This window comes from Plecotus auritus (assembly GCF_963455305.1).
Source record: "Plecotus auritus genome assembly, chromosome: 5".
Classification (NCBI taxonomy): domain Eukaryota; kingdom Metazoa; phylum Chordata; class Mammalia; order Chiroptera; family Vespertilionidae; genus Plecotus; species Plecotus auritus.
In genome coordinates, this window is record NC_137776.1 from 115,406,290 (window position 1) to 115,430,907 (window position 24,618).

The 24,618-nt window shown below is 40.0% G+C and overlaps 1 protein-coding gene across 8 annotated transcripts in view; it reads left to right on the forward strand.

The window, feature by feature from the left end:
- LINGO2 (leucine rich repeat and Ig domain containing 2) overlaps positions 1 to 24,618 on the forward strand; it is a 1,294,764-nt gene that overhangs the window by 1,164,307 nt on the left and 105,839 nt on the right. The window contains exon 1 of one of the 8 annotated variants that reach the window (XM_080667988.1): positions 13,805 to 14,180. The exons of the other annotated variants lie outside the window; for them this stretch is intronic. The gene's annotated coding sequence lies outside the window, so the exon portion shown is untranslated. Of the gene's footprint in view, positions 1 to 13,804; positions 14,181 to 24,618 lie in introns of those variants that run through there. 8 annotated transcript variants of the gene reach the window in all.

Consider the following 24,618-nt stretch of genomic DNA (forward strand, 5'->3'; position numbering starts at 1 on the left):
TTTGGAAAGGAAAAGTGTATTTTAAAGTTACTTATATTGCTGCCTATTGCATCTCAGGTCTCATGGTTTTGAGTGGAGAACAGTGAAATGCAGGTTTCTTTCTAGTTTTTGAGTTTTATTCTCTGGTTTGAATCTGAACCAGCATTATCTTTCCGTCTGAAAATAAATAGTACAGCATTTCTCAGGAGTCGGGTTTAATTTTTGTTTGTTTCCTGCTCAGGCGTATCTGGGCACATGTACACACAGATGTTTTCTTTTATTATTAAAAGTATTTGTTTTGTGTTAAGCTAATGTACTTGTAGTATAACATAAAAGGGTTTTCTGTGCAAAGTTTCCCCTCACACTGTAATCCACCAGCTCCTTGTCCAGATGCCAAGGGGGTATGCTCCTTAAGGGTTGTCCTAGCTTATATAATAAAAGGCTAATATGCAAATTGACTGAACTGTGGAACTACCAGTCGCTATGTCATGCACTGACCACCAGGGGGCAGATGCTCAATGCAGGAGCTGCCCCCTGGTGGTCAGTGCACTCCCACAGGGGGAGTGCTGCTCAGCCAGAAGCTGGGCTCATGGCTGGTGAGCACAGGGGCGGTGGTGGGAGCCTCTCCCGTCTCCTCGGCAGTGCTAAGGACCCCTCAGGGGATGTGCAACTGCCGGCTTAGGCCCACTCCCTGCAGACATCCCCCGAGGGGTTCCAGACTGCGAGAGGGCACAGGCCAGGCTGAGAGACTCTCCCCACCCCCACAAACTCCCCACCCCAGTGCACAAAAGTCATGCACTGAGCCTCTAGTGTATATATAAGCCCATGAAAGTATTTGTATAAAGCTATTTACATCACTTAATATAAATATGAACATACTTCACATACACAGAGTTCTTCACTTGTTTCACTTAACATTTTATCTTAGAGATTTCTTCATCTCAGCACACAGAGAGCTGCTCATTATATTTTTCAAGTATCCGCCTGCCCAATGGTATACCTCCCAGGTGCCCCTCATGTTGTCTCTCTTTGCCTGTTGGCCACATGCTATTGTTGAGGATTTCTGTTTCTGTCTTGGGGCCTTTATCTATCCCAGATGGGTCCTGAGATCTTGATTACTCACAGAAGATAGCAAGTGTCCATTCTTCTCTCCATGTCGCATTTTCCGGGAGCTGGAATGTTCTCCATGGCACAGGATGATCCGCCTCAGCTTTACCAGTGAGGTTGGAGACTGACCAGAATTGGTTCCAGTAATGCAGGGATCCATCAACTTGGCCCATCTTGCTTCTCAGTTTCTGGCCCAGTGGTATTTTTGTTGTTGTTGTTTTTTGATACAGCAGAAACGTATTTCATCGATATTAAACAATCTAAATGTGATAAAGCCAGACTATGCCAGCTCAGAAAAGACACTAAGATGTAGGAAAGACCCATTTACAGTTAATATGTTAATACCATAGCTCATGTACCTTGTGTGTCCCAGAGTTTTTTAAGACATCTGGATTGGGCGAGTTAGAAAGTACTCTTCTTCTATTTTTCCCTGGTCTGGGGGTTGCAGATGAAACAAGACTTTCCAGGGCCTGCCTTTTATATCTCAGTGCAATAAAATTTATGTTTGATAAGCATTTTATATCACAGAATATTGTATACTACCCAATTATAAAATACAGTGTAATGTTCATAAGTATGAACTGCAGGGATAGGAGGCCCTGTCTGCCCTTGGGCAAGTTATTTGACCTCTCTAAGTCACTGAGTCCTCATCTGTAAATGAGATGAATAATACTTCATAGCTCAAGGGCGATTTTGATGTTGAAATTAGATACTGTGTATAAAATGCTCACAGAGTGTCTGATACAACAGTCAGTGATAGCTATAACCTTCCACCAAAGGCCAGTGTGCAGGCTACTGCAAAAGATCCTCTAGTACCTTTCATCACCCAGCGTCCTTCAGCTATTTGAAATCCATCCTAACATCTGACTTTCTCCATTGCAAAGGGAATTATTTATGCGGACTCTGCTCTATGGACCTCAGCAATGCCCAGTAGTGCTGGCATCTACTATGTGCAAGGCAATGTCTTTGGTATTACATAAGTAATCAAAAGAATTTGATTTTGGTTCACTCAGGGTTTTTTTTTTCTTTTTTTAGGTAAAATATCATAGTATAATTGACCATCAGAGGGCTTGGATTCTGGCTTTTTCACCTACTACTGTGTAACATTGTGCAAAATGACCCCAGTTCCTCATGTATTATATGAGAAGACAAACACTTGTTTCCCAAGTTTTTTAACAAAATATCTTGGTTACTTTGAGCAATTAAATATGATAATATTAATAAGTACTAAGCACATACTAAATTCCTGTTATCTGTTTTCCTGCCTTCACTTCAGCATGTGTGATTGACATCTGTGTAGTTATTTCTTTAGAATTTCTCTTTTAGAAAAATCAGACAATTATAAGTTCTGTAAGACAGTGTGTGAGGGCTGTGTGTATAGCCATTTTCCTCCCTATTCTTGCTTTTCAGAATGCACCAATTCTCTCTTAATTGATGTTTCATCAGATTGCACTCTAAGGTCCAAGAAGGTCTAGGAAGATATGCACAATACAGTAAAATGACAGCATAATTATTATTAGTTAATTAAAAAATTGATCCTAATCTTGATGTGGCATACATGTACAATTACTCTTATTACATGAATTTCTCAATACACATGTCATCTTAACTAGTCCTTCTTCATTTTGATTCATACTAGGTCAATTCCAGATTTTGCCATTGTTACAGTTAACACTTCTCAAGAAAAAGTGATCACTGTTGATTAATGAATATACCTGATGGCCTCTCAAGGTTTTATATTCATTAGATTTGGTTTGTATGAGCTTAATGTGACATCAGTATCCAAAGTTGAAAAGGAGAAAAACACTTGCAATTGATTAAATACTTACTGTGTGCCAGGCATTGTGCCTGGCATTTCACATGTGGTATTTTATTTGATCTTTATAGAGGCCAACTCTAACCTGGAACTATAAAGAGAAGGGGATTCTGGGCAATGTGATTCCTGCCTTTGTTTCTTTGATACAGGGCATTTGAGAATGGAGTAGCATCCATCCCAGTTCAATAACAAGCAGTCTGTAATAGTCAACCCATTGTGAGGAGGAAGTGACACCTTTTCTTGTAATCTGACCACTGTCTTTTCATAATTAGGACAAAAACATCTCATGAAAGTAGTTTCTCACCACCACCCAGCAGCTCAACTAAGTGAGAAGGTTGATTCACCCCTTGGAGCAATGAGACTTGGTCTGCAGAGTCAGAGGTTGAGGCCAAGGCCAGAGATTACTGAGCCTCAAAGTGCTATCCTGTGCTCAGACTTCCTGCCTACGGGGTGTCCTTGGTCTCAGAGTGTAATTGAACATGGGCGGTGAGTCCTGGGAGCTGCTTTCAGTTTAGTGGGGAAGCAGACAAGGAAGCAGACAACATCACGGATCAGGTCTAAGACAAGTAAACACCTGGGGCAATTGGAGCACCCAAGTGTACCTGGAAGAAGGGACAGTAAATGGCAAGTAGAAGTCATTAAGATGATGCCAGAGGGAAAATCCATACCACTAATTCAGGCCTTAGAAGGCTGCACACTTGCTAAAATAGCATTAGAATTTTTATTTTCCTGACTGAAGGATGATGAAATGGCAGGACAATGTAGACAAAGGAAACTGTGAGTCAGAAAAATCCAGAGAGATAGATAGATCTGGGGAGGGAGGGAGGAAGGGTGTGTGTGTGTGCGTGTGTGTGCGTGTGTGTGTGTGTGTGTGTGTGTGTGTGTGCGTGAGAGAGAGAGAGAGAGAGAGAGAGAGAGAAATTTCTTTAACTGGGATATTCCCCATTGTGAAGGGAAACATAGAATTTAAAGAGTTAAATAATAAAACTTAGGTTAGAGAAATTAAATAATAGAGGCTTTGAAATCCCACCTTAAAGCTTTCAAATATTCTATTATTTGCCTATTTATCTATTGCCATTTTCAATGTGTTTTACTGCCAAGCCTTACCCATATGTTATGCCCATGATTTACAGTTTAAGAGGAGGTTAAAGGTAATCACTGATTAACTTTAGACTTAGTAAGTATGCATGTTCACACTTTAATGGTATCAACTAACGGAATTATTGTACATAAATATTAAACTAGTAGAGGGAAAAAATAAAATAAGAAAAAATTCAATCAAATGCATTTCTAATTAAAACCTAATGTAATTATAGAATGTATACAGAAAAGCAAAGGATCAGAGAAAGCCAATTTATGAAGAAGAAAATGTTAGTGGTAGTGCCAGATATCAAAAATTGATCAAAAATAATAGTAACTAAGATATAACATACTGGTGAGGTAATATACAAACAAACCATAGAGTAATATGACTGATAAAATATTGTAGATCACTATGTAAAAGATGAGTCATTCAGGGAATATTACAAGAACAGTTGTTAATCTGTATGGGGGAAAAAAGTGCCTGAATATTTTTCTCAAACTAACATATAACACAAAAAAGCAGAAATCACAAAGAAAAATTAACAAATTTGTTTATCTTAAAATGATAAACTATTCATCAAAGATATTTAGAATATGAGAAGAGCAGCTGATGATTGAAGATATTTGTAAAATATATAGCCAGAAAGGAGCTAGTATCCATGATATATAAAGAAATTCTTCAAATCAATAAGAAAAAGACAAACTAGTTAAAGAGGAAAACATAAAGGCAAAAGAATAAACAGGCATTTCACAGAAGAGAAAACTCAATATTCCAAAGAAATTCATGAAAAGATATTGTCTCATTGTTAATCAAGGAAATGCAAATTAACACCACAAAGAGATGCTGCTATCTGCACCATGGGTTGGAAATGTTTAAAAGGTAGGATAATAAGTTCTGGCAAGGCAGTGGAGGAAGGGGAACTTCCATAGGTTTCTGGTGTGTGTGTGGGTTATCAAAGAGGGCTACTGACCTGCTTACTTAATGACCCAGGAAAGAGTCCCACAGATGTACAACAGAATAAATGAACAGCATTGATTGTAAAAATTGGAAATAACAGATATGTCCATCACCGAGGGGATAAATAGATAAATTCTGGCTCAGTGATTACTAAACAGCAGTGAAATAAATAAAACATCTATTCTTATCATCATGAATCTCATAATCATAATGTTGACCAGAAGGAAATAAGTCACAGGAATAATACATATGCTTTGGTACTCCTTACATAAAATTGAAAAATATGCAAAACTGAACAATATTTAGGCTACATACATATGTATTATAGCTATGAAGAAATGCCAAGTAAAAATGATACAAATTTCTGAATGCTGATCCCCTTTGAGGGGAGGGAGGGAATGGCCCCACAGCGGTTCTGGTGACATATGAAAAACCCTATTTCTTATAGGGGTGTTCTTTCAGCCCTTCTCATATATTTTATAGATGATATAAATATAATTTCAGAAGTATAAAGTACTTTGTAATTTAGAAAGTAACATTTGATAATTTAAAATGATAAAAAAGTTAAATGGCTTATTTCTCCTTATAATCCTAATATAACATAAACGTATCAAAATGAAAATAATTCATTACAAATGCATTCTTTTAACTCGAGTTTATTAAAGTCAACAGAGTCCATCTTTTTTTTCCACTAAAATAGTTTTCTAGAATATTCCAGAAAAAAATTAACATAGACTAGATAGAACAATCATTAATTAGTACATGTGTGTGGCCTTGAGTAAGGCACTAATCTCTCCAGGCCTTATCTTTATCTGCCAGTTGAGATGCTTGGATCAACAGACTTCTAAGAAACTTCCTGCATTAAGTTTTCTGTACCAGTCTGGTATCTTAACTTGAATGCCCTCACCATTAGACAGGAGTACACACGACAAGCTGTGGTGTTCTGGAAGGCAGAAACCACATGCCATCACTGTACCTGCAGTGTGTAAGTGAAGTATCTGCACATGGCCGAAGTTCAGACAAAGGGCAGTGGAGTAAAGGTCTCTGGCATTATATGGGTGAGTGCTGGGCATGCTAAAATCTCGTCATATCCTGAAACTCATTATAAAACAAATTGGATGGTTTTGCACCACCGTAACAAAATCATGGATAACAAAATATCAAACAGATGAAATATTTATAAATTCTATGATACAGTTTTCACATTTTGTCTTCTCTGCAAACAAGGTGGATCTTGTAATTGATGACACCTTTTTCCACTGTTGTGAGCCAGCCAGCAGTTGTGATGCAGCCGCCATTGCCTGATTATGAATAAACATAGTTATTATTCCTGGAGGCATGATACACAATAGAATCCCCTTGGTGCTTCACTCAAGTAATCATTTAAGGAAAGAATGAATACTGCTTGTCCTGAAAAGCTCCCATTGACATATTCTGATATGACTGTAAAAAAACAGCTTCAAAATTAGTGGAATGGGGACCTGCATTTCAGAAGAGAATCTTGAAAGCAATGGTAGAGTACCCTTTGAAGAAAATCTGTATCAAGGAGACTTGACTTGGGATGGTGAGCACACAATATAACATATTGTATTATATATTGTACCCCTGAAACCTATAGAATTTTATTAACCAAGGTCACCCCAATAAATTAAATTAAAAAAAATAGATTCTTGCAGGAAAAAAAAAAGTCTCCATCAAAAAAAATGTTCTCCATGGCTCAGATTGACCGGAAAAACACAGAGATAGAGAAATCTAAATTGAAAAATAATTCAGAAGAACTGGGCTTCAAATGTGAGTAGACTTAAATAACCTTTAACCAGTTTATGTGGCTTATATTTCCTATATGTAAACAAAAGTATATTTTTAAAAACAGTTTCTCTTATCACTGGTCTAGTCATAGATGCTATCAGACTTAAAGGGTTAATTCCCACTGTTAAAGCTTAGTTATGGAAACTGGGAGCCAGGAGAGGGAAGCAGAGAGCTAACCTAAAAGAGTTTTCACTCTATAAAGGGTCCTTGATGGTGTATGAAGCTCTTTCATATGTATGGGCCTATGGCATTCCCATCGCAAAACGGGGGCAGGCCAGTAATTTTCATTGCCACTTGACAACAGGGAAACTGAGACTTGGAGAAATTAAGTGGCCCAGCTAAGGGGGTGGCTCTTGACTTAAACTAAGGAGAATAGTTGGACTTCAGTGCCTCCTTCTCCATCAAATGCTGGTAAAACCTTTGAGAAGCCCAGTGGGTAATCAAGAGGAACACTGGACATGGGGTCAGCTGAGATCCAGGTCAGCTTAGCTCAGGACCAGGGTGTGTGGTGAGGATGTCATGAATAAGGATGAAAATGTGAAGAAGTCAAACCAAAGACCAGGGAGATTGAGTAAATACCAAACTAGCCCATGATCACTAGACAGCAGGAGACAGTTCTGAACCAAATTCAGTCAAGGGCCAGAGGGGAAAGCCCTGGGAACATGTCTTGCTATCAGAGAACACACTGAGTGCTAGTAGGGTCTCAACCCCTGCTCTCTCTGGTCTTTAAGTGGCCCAGCCTCAGATATATTGAGAAACAGAATAGCTCCAGGCCCCTCGGCAATAATGTCTGAGCACGACTCCAGGGCATTTGTTCCAGGTGAAGTTACAGATGAAAAGAACAAAAGATATTTGCTGTGTTCCTGCCTCACTTCCTAGCATTAAAAAAATAAAAAATAATAAAAATCTGGAGGGAGAGTTTCTGCTGCTTTTACCAAGTGGTTATTGTTTTAAAAGCTCAAGTCAGGAAGTAGAATATTTTGAAGTTCTACTGGGAAGGCACATGGGATTCTTCACACCTAAGAAATTGCACTAAACCTTTTGGCCTGAGAGGTACAGTCGAGGTGAAGCATTACTTTGTGTTGTCAAGATTCATTTCCTTACCGAGCAGTCACTTCCCAAAGTAAGCTCTGTGGTTGGGATTCTGAAGGCCTTTGCTTTCTGAAACTGGGGAATGTTCTGAGGCAAACGCGTGCAAACTCTACTTAATATTCTCCTGCTTAGCTAACTATTGGGAACACCCCTGAAGAGGAAGGTTGAAAGGTGTGCCTACAGCTGGGTTTTCTGTGAGAAGATCGGTCTCAGAATGCAGAATAGGGAAGCAGAGCTTTCAGACTTCATCCGCAGTGCATGCAGGACATCAACCACAAACGTCAATAAGTACAAATGTTATAGGTCCTCTGCCCAGAAATCCCACAAAGAGGAAATTTGAAGAATTCATCATTCTTTATTATTCATTTGGAATAACTCATGCTTTGTGCTGGGTGACAGAAGAGGGGATTACATGTAAGAGGAGGATGATGATAGGATTAGTATTGCTAGTTCAGACAAAATCAGTGCTCCTCCCAGACCACTGTATGTACCTTCTGAGGACTTTGTAGCATATCATAGATACGAATACATTGAGAGCTGAAGGGTTCAAACTCATGTATTTTATCTATGTTAGATTCTCCTCTTGTTTTCATTCTGGGATAACAAATGCAGTTCCTAAATATGATTTTATATCTACATGTACATTTACATCTGCATTTGTATGTATTTCCAAAGTAAAGAGAATGAAGTGCAGAAATACCTCGGGCATTAGAATCAGATGGACCTGGATATATAAAATATATCCAGAGGTTATCACTCATTTATCGATAGGTGAAATTGGTCAGGGTACACAACAATCTTCATACCTTCATTCCCTTATCTATCATATAGAGATACAAATTACCACCATATAGTATTCTTATAGGAATTAAATAAGTGTTCTCTGTGTGGTCTTTAGGTTGAAGGCATTAACCAATCTGCTCTTCTGATGACAGCTCCCTTAGACCCACCTTGAGCTTCATCTTCCTCCGTCAGAATGCCATTCACAGTATTTTTATATTTGGAGTTACCCTTTGTCAGTGTAATAAATATTGAGCACTTATGATATGCCAGTAACCATTCTAGGAACTTAATAAAGAGACAAAACCCTTTTCCTCAGGGGACTGTAGTGAACCCCCTTTTCCCTCTTTTTCTTTCTTGCTTACATCTTCATCCCACCTACCCTCCAAACTTCACCTCAAGGGCTTCCGTTCTGAGGTGTGTGTTTTTTTAATCAAAAACAGTCTCTGTGTCCTTTGAAAATCTGTAGCATTTTCCTGCTTTTGCTACTTAGATTTTTTTTATCTTCTGCTTCCCAGTGTTGCAGGGTTTGTTTTTTCCTCATGTTCTTCTGACTTACATGCTTCTGAGGGGTAAAAGGTCTGGGATATAAGCTTTAAAAGGGCAGCATGATTCGGTGTGTTTCATTCACAGTGTAGCCCTAGTCACTACAGAGGGTAAAAGTGGGTCCTCTATAAATATTCTGCATGAATGAGTGAATGAATGAATGAATGCCTGTGTTCCTCCACCTTGTTATACTTTACTGGAGAATTGGATTTGCACTCAGGTGTTCTGGATTAAAAACCAAGCTCAGAAGTTGACTTTTCCTCTCTGAGAGCCAACTTCCTAATATGTAAAATAATAAGATTTTTGCTTTGCGTAATTACAGAATTGCTTTTGAAGATTAAGTAAGTGTGATGTATATGGGAAAAAAACACCTTCCTGTTCACTACTGAATTGATTAGAAGTTATCACAACTAAGCCTGTAATGATTACTGCTGAATGAATGAATGCATGAGTTACAGGCTGAATGTTTATATCCCCCCATAACTCCAGTGTGATGGTATTAGGAGAGGAGGCCTTTGGGAGATAATGGATTAGATAAGGTCATGAGTGTGGTGCCTTCCAGAAGGAGTTATGCCCTTATAAGGTGAAATATGGGAGAAAGAGATCCCCCCTCCAACCTCTTGTGTGGGGCACAAAGAAGTCATGTGAGCACACAGCTTGATGCTGGACACCTATAAACCAAGAGAGAATGGCTCAGAATCACATCTACCTGCTGCACCTTGATCTTAGACTTTTCAGCAGCCAGACTGTGATAAATTTCTGTTGTTTAGCCTAGCCAGCATGGCTCTGTGGTTGAGTATCAACATATGAACCAAGAGGTCATGGTTCGATTCCCAATCGGGGCACATGCCTGGGTTGCAGGCTCGATCCCCAGTGTGGGATGTGCAGGAGGCAGCCAATCAATTTTTCTTTCTCATCATTGATGTTTCTATCTCCCTGTCCCTCTCCCTTCCTCTCTGAAATCAATAAAAATATATTTTTTTTAAAATCATGTTGTTTAAGCCACCCTGTTGAGAGTATTTTATTATGGCAGCCAGAACTAAGAATGAATGAATGAATGAATGAATGAGAATTCCATGAAGTCCAAGCAATTTAGGGATTCAATCAAAAGGTAAAAGAAGGCACTCTAGAGGGAACAGAAGCCTCCACCATTCTTGAGAATTAATTAAGGTTTAACAGTGCTGTGCTGTAACTTTGCTGAGTCTATTTCCTGAGATGAGCTTAACTTGGAAGTTCAGGACATCATGGAAAGATTAAACTGTCTGTTAAGAGACTGATGTCTTAGTGGGTGCCTGTGGGCAGTCACTTTAACTCTGTTAAATTGCCTTATCTATAAACTAAAGAGCAGCGTACCCAACATAAGTGCCTTCTAGCATTGTGTGGATTAAAGAATTTTATGCATTGATAAATGACTTGTAAATTATTAATTGCCAATAAAATATGAGATATTATCAGAAGTGGCATGCTATTAAAGACTAAGATTTGTGCCACTTTTTTTTTTTTTTTTTGCTTCTCAAAATTAACTTTCTTACCCAAGATTTACTTATGACCTAGGAATTCCTAGCATCCTGGAATTTATTGACAGTATATATATTCGAATCCATATGCCAATCCTGTGCCATGTTTTGCAGAGAGGAAACTGTTTCATATAGGCAAAGGGCATTGCCTGGGTCAGACATCTTGTTGATGACACAACTAGGTTCCCAGCACGTGCTAAGTAACTCTGAGTATGGAACGCTTTCCACTGAAGCACAAAGATCTGTGCTCTCTTGTTTCTAAGTACAATAGTTTTTATTTTCAATGAGACCTAGTTTTCCTATTACCACATTCAATCCAATAAAGGTAACACATGGACTGTATAAAATTTTCTAGTCTACCTTTATGTTTTGGTTAATGTGCAATATTCTGGTTGGGACCTTATTTTCTAGGTGCAATTTAACAATGGGTCCCTGGAGCTAAGATTCAGAGGGCACCCATGTCACCGATGCTTATTTTTTCACAAAGATTCTTAAATGGCCTGTTACTACGAAAATGTTTTGTGCTTGTAAATATCAAAAAGAGGTATGCGATCCTGCGTCTTTTGAAACTTTGAGTGTGGCGTAAGATCAGAGGTTCATTTTCCGTATATGCAGATGTTATTAAGCAAATAACAAGAGGGTAGAAGGGTCTAGATTGTATTGAAATCTCTGAAGGAAGAATGGTGATGAGGTGGGGAATTTCAAAATAGGCTTTTGAATATATCCTGTTACTAGGTACATGGTCTGAAGTTAAAAAGAAATTGCTTCACTAAGCACCATTATTCTGAAGAATAGCAAGCAGAGGCATTGATGACCTCAGAGAAACATGAATAACACATTAGGGCTCAGATTATATTGACAGCCTAGCCCTAGCCTGATTCTCAGGAATTTAAAGCAAATTTGGTATTCAGAAGCCAGATGGGTTTTTTTTAAGACACCTTCTATTTTTTAAAGATCTTATGTCAGCCTTGGAGGAAGAAAAGATTTTTTCTCTGGGGTGAAGTAAATGTTCCTTTCTTTAAATCTTATCATTGAATAGCAGTTCAGTTGGGAAAGACTACGTCCAGGACTTTGAGTGTAGTGTGGAAAGGGTCCTGGCTCAGGCCTCAGGGAGCACTCCTATTCTCCTAGCGTTCGTGAAGGGGCTGAGGTCATGATTCAGTTTCAGGACCACAGAAGCCCAGCTGGGAAGCTCTTCCTCTAAGCATGAGATCATGGCCTCTTACTGTGACTGCAATGGTGCCATCCCAGAACATAGATTTAAATAATCATGATAAACATGCAGATAAACCCAGGATCTCAGTATTCCTTTGCCCATATGAGACATAAGCCAGCCACTGATGTTTCCCACACTTTGTTCCCTCCTGCTGATCACAAACATATTGAAAATATAATATATGCTAACTGATCGGACAATCAAAATCATGGAGAAAATTCTCCCTGTGCTGCCAAGCCAGTAGGTTTCATTTGCTTACAGAGAAGGTCAGTGAAGGCAGCATGCTCATTCCACCACATGGAAGACTCCCTGGCTTTGAACGAGTCAGACTATTGCATCTTTGTGCCATCCTCTCTAACGTGCTGCTTTGGACAAAGTAGGAACCACAAAAGAACCCCTTTGATTAGATTTTATTTTAATAAGTTGTCAGATCTATATCAAGATCTTTATCTGCATGTATGTGTACATGTGTGTGCATATGCACAACTGAGTCAAAGTTCTTTCCTGTACAATAGTTGAATGTTGATGAGCTGCTGCCATAATCTTCTTCCTCATCAGAATCAAAACTTTATCATCACTATCACTGTCATCATCATCATCATCACCACTAACAATTACTGAGATTTATTTTACTCCAATTTATATAGAGATAAAGGCAGGTTTGTTATTAGCCCCATTTTATAGATAAGAAAGCTATGGTTTAGGAAGATTAAATAAGTTTTAAAGTTCACAGAGCACAATTTTGGCTAACTTATATTCAAAACCAGGGTCTAGAGCTTCAAAGATGCCATGCTTTATCATCATACCATGTGGCATCCAACAAAGCCCATCCCTACCCCTGGAAGATCTACCATCTGAGGATTAATAGAGGAGTTTTGCATATTTAGTGACCCATGGCTTGAATTCTACTTTTAGTCTTTTAGAAGTTGTATACTTTGAAAATACATATTTTAGGTTATCAAATGTATAATATACATACTGTTAAAGGTAATAAAGACCTAATAATAATATATGAAATTAAATTATTGCCCTTTTTACCATACAGCTATCAAATACGTGCTTTTAGATGACTGTTGCCCACCCCCTACTGACCCTCTCATTCACGGTAGCCTCTTTGCTGGTCATTCATATATTTACTCAACAAGTATTATGGGAAACATCTGCTGGGTACCAGGCACTGCTCCAGGGGCTGGAGATCCAGTGATGAAAAAACAAATACAAATTTCATCATGCAGAACGAAAGTGTGGTTATTCACATTGATCTGGAGGCAGTGGTTGGTGTATTTATTTATTTATATTTGTTGAAAGTCCAGGAAAACCAAGAGCTTTAGCTCTGGCAGTCTCGTTCTAAAACAAAGCAGAGCCACGGTGCACATCCTGCCCGCAGGGCCTCTACCGGGCTCTGCAGAGCTGTCAGAGAGAACACGTCTCATTCTCCAGCAGCTGTGCTTCCAAGAATTAGGATTTTCCTAAGACTCTTTCCAGGACTGATTCTCCACAGCATTTACCAGATCCTTCAATACGTTAGCAAGTCAGTTTCATATGCCCACTGAACCCTGTGTGCTTCCAGGTGTTCTGTGGGGGGAGTCTTGAGGGGTGAGTCCTTCCCCTTGCCAGCAGCAAGATGTGAGGCCAAAACCACTCCCCCAGCATGCCAACTGACAGAGGCACGAGTTAGGTTTTGTTCAGGCAAACGGATTAGCCCCCTAAGGGTTCATTAGGGGGCAGCCCCTTTCAGGGTCTGGAACTGTTTACTTCAGTAGCTTTCATGCAAACTGCCATGTTTCACTTGGGTACTAATTGTGCCTGATGGACCCATTATTTTGTAATCAGAACAGTTCCTCGGCTAGCTCTCTGGGGGTTAATTATATGGATGAGGTAGTGGCCCGGATATTACCAGCAGACAGGACCACTTGAATTGCTCACCAGCCGTCTTGGAGAGAGTCCTGTTACTATAACATTCGGGTTTCTCGGCACCAGCGGTGCCTGCTGCCCTTGGAGTTGATTAGGTTGCTGTGCCAAGAGGAGCCCGGCCGATGCATCAGCGCGGTCCTGCCCGGTTTCCGCTCGCAGAGGACTCGTGCCAGTGGACTCGGGAAGCCCACGCTGCGTGTAGGCAGCGCTGTGGACTGCAGAGGATGATTCCTGCCCCGGGTTAAAAGCGTGCACCTCCTGGGAATGTCGGTGCCTTCAAGCCGAAGGCACTTTAAAACTAGGAAAGCGGCAATCTACTCTGAAACACACAGTACTAAACACAGCACGAGACCACAATGATTGGTAAGACGATGAAGCGCTTCTCTGACGTTGTTATGCCACTGCGGCTGCTGATGGGGGCTGACCCTGCAATCTGCCCCTCATTTCTCTCCCACCGCACCCCCACCCCCCCACCCCCGAATGTCTAGTTCAGCACTCTTGGTGTAAAGTGATCACACATTATTTTTTCAGCTTTTGTTGCTGTTTTATTTTGCAACAAGCCCACTGGGATTTAATAACCAGGAATGTAATATCCAGGAGAGAGTATTGTGTATTGAAGTGTGAATGGGGAGGAGAATGGTACATTTCAGAGCTTAAATATCTAAATCCTTCAGCATTTCGGGGCCATTGGGGAAAGCAGAAAACCAGAAAAGAGGGATTTTTTTTTACACGAAGCTTTGTGCTCAAATCCACAATATCAAGTATAGTGAAGCAATTCTATTTTGAGTAGAAATGTCTGAACTATAATCATCGGTAACTTAGGAAAATGATCTTGGAGAAATATGAATTGTTTTTATGGAGTTAGCTCTTGCATAGAGTCTTTATTTAAGAATGCCTGTGGTTGTTGAGGGTAGAAAATGTAATATGATGGAAAGTGCTCATGATTAATATGAAAACCTAAATTCTTATTTCTCTCACGTATAAGTTGTGTGATTGGGGACAACTCATTTTACTTCTCTGGGTCTCAGTTTCCTTATCTTTAAAATGGAAGTAATAATACTGATCTACTTCCTGTCACAAGATTGTTGTAAAAATTAAGCATAGTGCCTGGCATTTATTACATGGCTTAATTAATATTATGTGAATGAAGACTAATTGAATAAAAAATATACATTCTAGAAAAATGTTCCAGAGATATTAAGTACTTACAGTCACATGTAAGTCATAAAAACAAAAGAATTTGTAGTGATGGATATCTTATTACATTTTTCCATTCCTATATGCACAAACAAAGCAGTATAAACTGTTCCTACCTACATATGGTAACTTTTAGATTATTCCAGAAACTAGCCTGATACTGAAATCTTTTTGCCTAGTGCTGTGATTTCCTTGTGTCAGAGCAAAGTTTCCTTCTGAAGCCGGTAGAATTCTGCAATGTAGAATAAAGAATAAATGTAGTACTAAAAGTATATTAGGTATACAAAGTTTCCAGCATAGGCAAATCTACAGAGATAGAAAGTCAATTAAGTTGCTAGGGCCGGGGGGTTGGGGGGGAGGTAGAAGGGGAATGACTGCTAATGAGTACAGGGTTTTTTAGGAAATTGATGAAAATGTGGTGATGGTTGCACAACTCTACAAATACACTGAAAACCATTGAATTGCACATTTTAATGGGTGGATTGTATTATATGTGAATTAATATCTCAATTAAGCTGTGCTTCAAAAATTATCATATATACAGTGTGTATATATGTATATATGTATACACACACACATACATACAGGCAGACAGACTCAAAGGCATACAGTACTAGAACTGGATAAATATTGATGAATTTGTGGCTCTGAAATAGAAAATGCTGATTGCTTAATGAAGTGCTATGATTGTAAAAGAGGAAGAGAGCAGAAGTTGGTCCCCAATCCTGTGGCAGCACAGGGTAATACTGGGGAGGACTGCATTCCATGGGGTCTGACACAGTGAATCAGTTTCCAATCTGAATCTGAAGCCATTCCATATCTTACTTCTTTTCTAGTCTTGTGTTCTTTTTTTCCATCTGTTTCTGTAATGCTGAAATATCTGGACTCTATCAAGTCCATCCTTCTGGGAAGTTCAGACAAAGTATTGATCCTAAAGGCTTTCTGGCAGTGAGATCTCATTTATTCCCAATGCTTAAGATATATTTATGTGAGACATAATAATATAACACATTATTATATTAATATAGAATATATTGTATGTAATAGCTATTATCCTAATATATAAAAACCCTGGGTCCATCACGAACAGAGGCTCAACCAACCGGAAGTCAGTCCTGCAGTCAGTGCTTGGTTGCCATGGCTACCCAGCACTGACTGCTGTGGCTGCAAGCACGGTGATCCAACACTGACTGTTGAGGGGGCTGTGAATCAGGCCTGGAGAGAGGCCTGAAGAGAGAAGCAGGGTCTGATCAGCAGCCTCTGTGACAGCTATTGATCAGCACTTTCCTCTCTCTTTCTCTCCGGGCGGGGCCAGCAGCTGCACCTCCATTTCTCTCCAGGCCTCCACCAGGGCTGCTGATCAGCCCTGCCTTTCTGATCCATCCCTGTTGATAGGCCCAGAGAAACTGACTGGCATAGAAACTGACCAATCAGAACCAAATGTGGGTCAACTGTGAAGAACCAATTGCTGCCTAGAAGGCAGAGCTTTTGACACTGACTGGCATAGAAACTGACCAATCAGAACCAAATCTGGGTCAACTGTGGGGAGCCAATGGCTGCCTAGGAGGTGGAGCTTTTGACGCTGACTGGCATAGAAACCGGCCAATCAGAACCAAATTGGCTGGTAGAGGAGGGCAGTTGGGGGTGAGATCAGGCCAGCAGGGGAGGGTAGTTGGGGGCAACCAGGCCTGCAGGGGAGGGCAGTTGGGGGCTAGATTAGGCTGGCAGGGGAGGGCATTTGGGGGCAAGATCAGGCCAGCAGGGGAAGGCAGTTGGGGGCGAGATCAGGCTGGCAGGGGAGGGCAGTTGGGGGCAAGATCAGGCTGGCAGGCGAGGGCAGTTGGGGGCAACCAGGCTGGCAGGGGAGGGCAGTTGGGGGCGAGATCAGGCCTGCAGGGGAGAGCAGTTGAAGGTGAGATCAGGCTGGCAGGGGAGGGCAGTTAGGGGTGATCAGGCAGGCAGGCAGGTGAGCAGTTAGGAGCCAGCGGTCCCAGATTGCAAGAGGGATGTCCGCCTGCCAGTTTAGGCCTGATCCCACAGGAGTCCCCGATTGGAGAGGGTGCAGGCTGGGCTGAGGGAACCCCCCCGCCTTTGCACGAATTTCGTGCACCGGGCCACTAGTATGTGTATAATTGTTAAATAGCTAAGAAAAAATATAACTATTTAATAGTAGGTTAGATTAAGCTGGAATAAACATATTTTAATGTCTTACTATTATAGACTTTTTTCCATCATCAGAAAATTTTAGCTAATCTACCTAATAAAAGAGAAACATGCTAATTGACCATACCTTCGTGACACCCACCAGCCAATCAGGAGTGAGTATGCAAATTAACCCAACAAAGATGGTGGGTTAATTTGCATACGCAGGCACTGAGCAGCCAGCAGCGGGGCGGGACGCAGGCGTTCTGCACCACCCCAGCCACTCCATGCCTCTGGGCAGCATGGGAAGGCGGAAAGGCGGCTCGGGGCCAGAGGGGAAAGGCGGCTTTCCAGAGCAAATGTGGTGCCAGCAGCCAGGGCAAGGAAGGCCCATTCTTGCATGAGTCTTCATGCATCGGGCCTCTAGTCTATTTATAAGAGTAGATTTAAGTTTATATACTTTGTGACATTTATGTAGTTTAAGCCCAGTAATAGAAATAAATTTACTTAAGCAGCTGCAGTATGTTGAAAAATAATTAAATCACTGCTTTTATACCTATGTATGGTAGCACTGCCTCCTTGCCTAAAAATACCTTGGGTATCTGTGCAATATAGACCACATATGGATGACAACAAGTATGTTATATATCCATAAAGATTAAAGCTCTTTCAATTATATATAAAAGTATATTTTACTGAGGTATGGCAGCAATTGCATTGCATGCCTGCCATCCCCTCCCCTACTGAGAGCATCTCATTTTGGTGTCTACTAGAATAGATTTTAGTGATGATCCAGCAAATATTTTTACCCATTAAGCCTTTTACTATCAACTAGCAGCTGGAGTTATTCATTATCAAGTATAAGCAGCTAAGAGGGATGACTTTCCAACTGGCACAGCCATTTATTGAGATCTTACTAAATATCAGGCACTATACTTATCTCCAGAGATATAATGATCAAGTCAGGTTTTTGGCTTTAAAGTAGCTCAAAGCTTAATAGTGGAAATAAATGAATTTTTTAAAAAAAGAGTTATGGTGCAGTGTGAAATGTGCTGTGATGTAACAGGACATGGGAGCAAAGAGGACATTAGGGATGGTGGCAATCATTGAGCTGACTTTTTAGGACTAAGGAGTTAACCACATGTAGAAGTAGGAGAAGGAAAGCCTCGGCAGAGAGGAGATCCCATGTGATTTTCACCCAAACCTATGTGATAAAAGGCTTAATGAGGCTGTTAGCAAAAGAGAGAGCCGGTATTCACATCCAGGTATTCCCGGTCTTCCATCACACTGCCTTGTAAAATGCATAAAGAAGGGTGTTCTCTTCTTGGACAGTCCTTTTAATCTGCATCAGGAACTGGCAAGGCTCATTTCTCGAAGTGAATCTTGTAGAACACTTGTCCCTGAAAATGCTTAGTGGCAAATGCCGCCATAGTTAAATAAGCTTAAGAAAGGTTGAAAACTCTGTTACTCTCTTTTAGTTTATAATACACATTAACATAGAATTCTGAGAAGTTCTGAAATTGAATGAATAAACAACAAATAAATAAGTACTTTAACTTTGCTTAACTTGATGTTTCCAAAATGTTTTTTAGTCATGGACTATATTTCAGCCCATATACATTTTAAGACCGTGGAAAAAAATTAGTATAGCCAATACTGTATCAGGACAGAAAAGGACAAATTGGTTTAAGTTAGTTTGATTTTTTTTTTGGCCATGGATTATCAGTTATCTCATAAGTACACCAGCTGCAATTTGAAGTTGGAATTAGTACTTCTTTGAAAGATTTACAAGATTCAGTTTCTATACTATTCACATTAATAAAAATACAGATAAACACCATTTATTTAATTGTATACCATTCAAAGTTCTTTAGGCAATATATGTTCACAAAATTAGTATCTTTCATGCAGTCATTGGTCCGTTCGTTTCTCCTTAACATTCCAGTTCCCTTCTTTCGCTTCTTCTTGCACCTGTGACTGGCTGTACTGCACGGCCAGTAGGTTCCCGGGGCTGCCACATTCTATCTCTAGCCTTTGCTTATGTTGTTGCTGCTGCCTGGACCACTCTCTCCCCTCCCTGTCATCGCATTCCCTCTCTTCTCCAGGACTCAGTATAGATATTATTTAGTCTGCTGAACTTTCCTGACCTCATTGTTTTAGGGAGCCTTCCTTGACGCATTTTATACCTTATGTTTCCCCTCCTAGGCTTGTCACATGTTCTTGCCTACTTACTGCTCTGTATTTCTCTCTGGACGAGGAGTTTCATGAAGACAGGAAACATTCCTGTATTAGTCACCCTACATCCCCATTTCCTACATAGTATCGGGCATATAGTCAATGCTCTATAAACACCTGTTGGATGAATATGTTTAAATATGATTTTTATTTGTGCACATAATATACTATGCGAACTATGATATCAATTCTCCGGCTCTTGCAAACCCAAATAAGTTTCACATTAAATTTCCAAATAACTGTTTTGTTTTGTTTTCCTGTGAGGTAGCCCTTTCACGCCAAATTTCATGCATTTGAGGACTAATAGATGTCCCTTCTCTCCTCCTTACCTTCGATCTCCTTGTACTTTAATTCATCATCTGTAATTGTGAGACCCTCCCTCTCAGAGAGCTTGGGAATGAATAGCATAGGTTTTCTTCTAGCTGTAAGAGCCATGATCTCTCAGTCCCATACTGAGAACTCGGCCACACATTCACATGAGATTCGTGCTATAACATTCGGTGTCTGCCATTGCAGTGGGAAAGGACCTCCTGGGCTGTCCTGTGGCCTCTCTGGCAGGTGATGCAGGCGTGTCTCTGGGAAATGGGCTGCTCCATACTGCGAACCAGAAGTCCCAGTGCACAGCTTCTTGGAAGCCCCCAAACTCTCCGCAGTAGTCACTGCCTCTTATGCATAGGGTGTGAGCCTTGTGCTTTGTGTTGAAGGGGAAATAATGTACAAATGATGGCCTAATAAACTAGTCATTACCTCTAATTGCTGGTATTAGTACTTTAAATTTCCATTCCCCAGGATTATTGTTGGTTTCACTATTAAGTAGACGTCAAACTTGTAGCACTTTCCGACTTTGTCAGAGATCAACTTACCATAGGAATGTATTTGGGCTGACTTTTTCGGAATTCATAATTCTGTTGCTCAATCACAGCAAAGAACTGTGTGCTCCTTTAATGAATTAAAATTGAAATCTGGAACACTGGCTGGGCCCAATTCACCCACTGCTGCTTCAAAGCTCCTTAGCATATCAAAGTGATGAGAGCACAAGAGAGCACCATGCAGGAGACAACCTGAGCTGGATAATGAGATACAGGACAATGGAATGTGAGGCAATGCCTACAGTGCCCAGGGCAATGGTGCTTTTAAATATTCCATACTTACTTGTATTGTTCGGTACAAGATATTCCAACACTTTGCTGTGCAAGCTCTGTATCTCTCTTGCATATTCTTAGACTGTGTATCCCATTTATATTTAATTCAGGTTCTATAAAAGGTATAAATGGAAGCTGCTGGGACTGTTTCCAGAATTAATGGGAGACAGGAACAGTCTATTATTACTCAAAATTTAAAAATGTAGAATGCCAGAGAGGCGCTTTGAAGAGCGAATACCTTTCCTGTAGGAGTCTGAGGATTTGTCATATGTCTTATGAACTTGCCCAGTGGCGTATATAACTGTATTCTTTCCCATGGGCTCAGTCTTCCCACTGGAGAAAACAGCGCCTGCACCGCTGTGCGGGAGTAATGGCATCAAATGTGTCTGCTTCCATGTTATAACAGAATGTGACCCCCCTAACTGCTGCACTAGGACTCTTCTGAAATGATGGTTTTCACACAGCATTGCCTGTAGGAATATGAAAGCATGGAGAAAACCGTGGAGAAAGGGGTCAGCTAAGAGCTTTCCTCTTTCTTATAGTTCACCTACACTCATGACTGGTATGACAGCTTGTTGAACTCACCTCTATCGTAATATGTGCCTCTTGTATTCTCCCATTTTATTTTTTAAAAGTTCAGATATGTAACTAGTTGAAAAAGTAATAAAATGAGCATAAAATACTCTTCATCTAAAATCACCAAATTTGCCCTAGCTGGTTTGGCTCAGTGGATAGAGCATTAGCCTATGGACTGAAGGGGCCCGGTTCAATTCCAGAAAAGTGCACATGACCAGGTTGTGGTCTTGACCCCCAGTAGGGGGCATGCAGGAGGCAGCTAACCAATGATTCTCTCTCATCATTAATGTTTCTATCTCTCCCTCTCCCTTCCTCTCTGAAATCAATAAAAATAAATAAATAAATAAATAAATAAATAAATAACCAAATTTGATCACTTTACCACACTCACACATGTGCTGTCTTTACATATATGTATGATATCTATATATGTGAAATATGTAAATATTTTAACTAGCATAAACATTTATAAACAAGTTGGAGACATCATGGCATGTTATCCCAACTATTTAACTATTTCAGCCTCTATGTCTGACTATCTGGAACCATAGCATGCATGTACCTAAGACATTTAACAGTGACATGATATTGTTATTTTATTTGTGGTTCATACCCAAAATTTCCGAGTTATCATAGTGATGTCCTTTTAACTGTTATCCAGCAGTATTAATATTCAATCAATGATCATACATTGCATTGAGTTGTCAGGCCTCCTTAGTGCCCTTTACCTTATAAAATATATTTTTGTCTTTCATGACATTAATACTTTTAAAGAGTTGGATTGTCTTACAGAACATCCCCTCATTGGGATTGTCTTATTATTTTCTTGCCATTATATATGAAATGGTTTTGTTAGAAATCCAGATAGGTGACTCTATGTGTTTCATTGGGAGCTCCTTATAGCGAGGAGCCCTATCTTACATTTGTAAGTTCAGAACTCAGCATATTGCCTGGCACATGTGAGTACCAATAACTCATGGTCCTCCCTCCAACCTGTTCCTTTTTTTCATTTGTCATTTTAGTTCTTCCGCTACCATCCACTCAGCCACCCACACTAGAAATCTAATTATGCTTGACACCTCACTTTTCTCTCCTCTTTTCCCACTTCTGGATAATCGCAAAGCCCTTCCTGTTAGACTGGCTGAACACTTCTCCAGCCATTCTCCTCACCTCCATGCCTATTCCAGGCCTCCATCTCCCTCTCCAAACTATTAGAGCAGCCTGTTAGCTGATCTTCTTGCTGCTGTGCTAGTCTCAGTCCCATCATATCCAACTTCATGCCAGTGTTCAGAGTGACCCACTTAAAAGGCTAATCTGACCACCTTGCTTTCCTGGTTAAAAGCTTTCAGAGACCTCAGTGATTTATGGGATGTGGTCCAGCCTGCTAAAGAAGCCGCCCATAATCTGATTGTCTCCTTCCTCCTATCTGATCCTGCCTTGTTCTTTTTGTTCCAGAAACACTGACACCCTTGAAATAGTATTAGAAGTCTTCATTTGCTATGGGCCAACCGTATGTCAGTTATTATATAGTGCCTCCTTTACACATATGATCTCATTTAACCCTTACGTAGGTGGGATAACTTGTATTTTATAGATAAGGAAATTATTTGCATTGCCCAGCTAATGAGGTAGAACCAGGTTGTCTCAACTCACCATGCTATTTCTTACCTTCATGCTTACTTTCTGCATGTAATACCTTTTCCTCAGCCACTTATTCTTATTACCTAGCTAACTCTACTAATCCTGTGGAACTCAGATGTAGTCTCTTTTAGTATTTTTTGTGTTAGATTATGTACTCCCTTAGCACTTCTAAAATAACCTAGCATAAGGCTAGTGCTGTGCTTACATTATTATTTAATAATCACTTTACATGTCTATATGCCTGCCTTCCCCACTAGACCCCTTTGTGGTATTCTTATACATGTAGATTAGAATCAGAGTAATAACTCAATAGACATTTGCTGTGAGTGCATGGATGATAATGGGGCATAGAGGTCTTTATGCTGCCATGTTGCACATAGCTGGCTTAGGAAAAGGACTTCTATATACTTGTCAAATTTTCAGTCAACAAATTCTCCGTCAAAATAGATGACTAAGTTGTATGACATAACATGAATTCAAAATTATCTTTAACGTATACTGGAAACACAATACACACTTTTAAAGAATAATGCTTAAATAATGATTTAAAAGTTAACATACTCCTTCTCTAATAATATTAGGACACTTTGCATTTTACATTCACACACATTTACTTTGCTACACACACCAGATAGAGTACATCCTTTGTGCCTATCCAATGCAAAAAGAAAAATGAATGTATGTTCCTATTTTCTTTGAACATCGTGTTTTAAACATTTCTATATGTCCTTCATATTATTTTAAGTACTGTAATATTTTACTGAGTTGGTTTTATTAAATCTATTCCTCTAATCTTGGACATTTATGCTTTTTTTCAGTCCTTTGGAATCATAGATGACTGTTCTGAGTATATAGTTTTTTTGTTTTTCTGTTGAATAATGTTATTAGGAGAAATTCTAACGACTAAAATTATTGGATCAGAGTAATTATTTTATACACCTTTATTATTCTTAATTTCTTTCCAAAAATGGTCATATCAATTTAAATGATCACTAGAAATAAACAAAAATAATGGATTCCTTAAACTTTTGCCAGCCCTGGGTACAATTTTTAAAATATTTTAGCTGTTTCAATAGGTCATTAAAGATATCTTCAGTTTCCATCAAAGTGGTTTTTTCCCATGTTTCTTTCTTGATATTTGTCTGTAATTTGGGTGTTTTAATGCCATAATTTACTTCGTTTTTAGGACCTTGTGGTTTTCCTTCTGAATTTTAATGAACACTTCACATACTAATAAATGTTAATTTGTCTGACATTTTCAGTTAAAGTACTTTTCTCAGTCAGTTGTTATATAAAAAAATTTAATTTACATCCCATTTTACTTATGGAGGCCAGTTGTGGAAATATGTCCCATTGAGCTCCTTCTATGGCCTCATGTGTTGTGTAAGGCATGGCTCTAACACTTTGGTTTTCTAAACTGCTATAGCTTTCTTAATACAACTTAATAAGTAAGCCTTCTTTCCCTTTATTTGGAAAGACTGACTTAACATTTTAAATGTTTTGAGTTTATTTATAACTAGGAGCCCATGCACGAATTTGTGCACCTTGAAAGAAACTGTGGGCTGCGAAGCTGCGGTGGGCACAGGGGTGGGTCTCCGCCCATCCTCCATGCCACTGCTCAGCCCCTCCCACTACGGCCCCCAGTCCCCTGTCTTCTGGCAGCCCCACCCCCCCACCCCACCACTGCTGCCGGTCCTATGTACTGACAGCACAGGTCCCGCTCGCACCCACTTAAGGCACAGAGTGGTTGGGGTTGGCGCCAGCAGCAGGTGCAAGCAGGGCTGGCGCAGGCAACAGGTGCGAGCACCAAGCACAAAGAATTTCCAGTAACCACCAGAGGCTCACCCCAATGACAGCAACCAGCAACC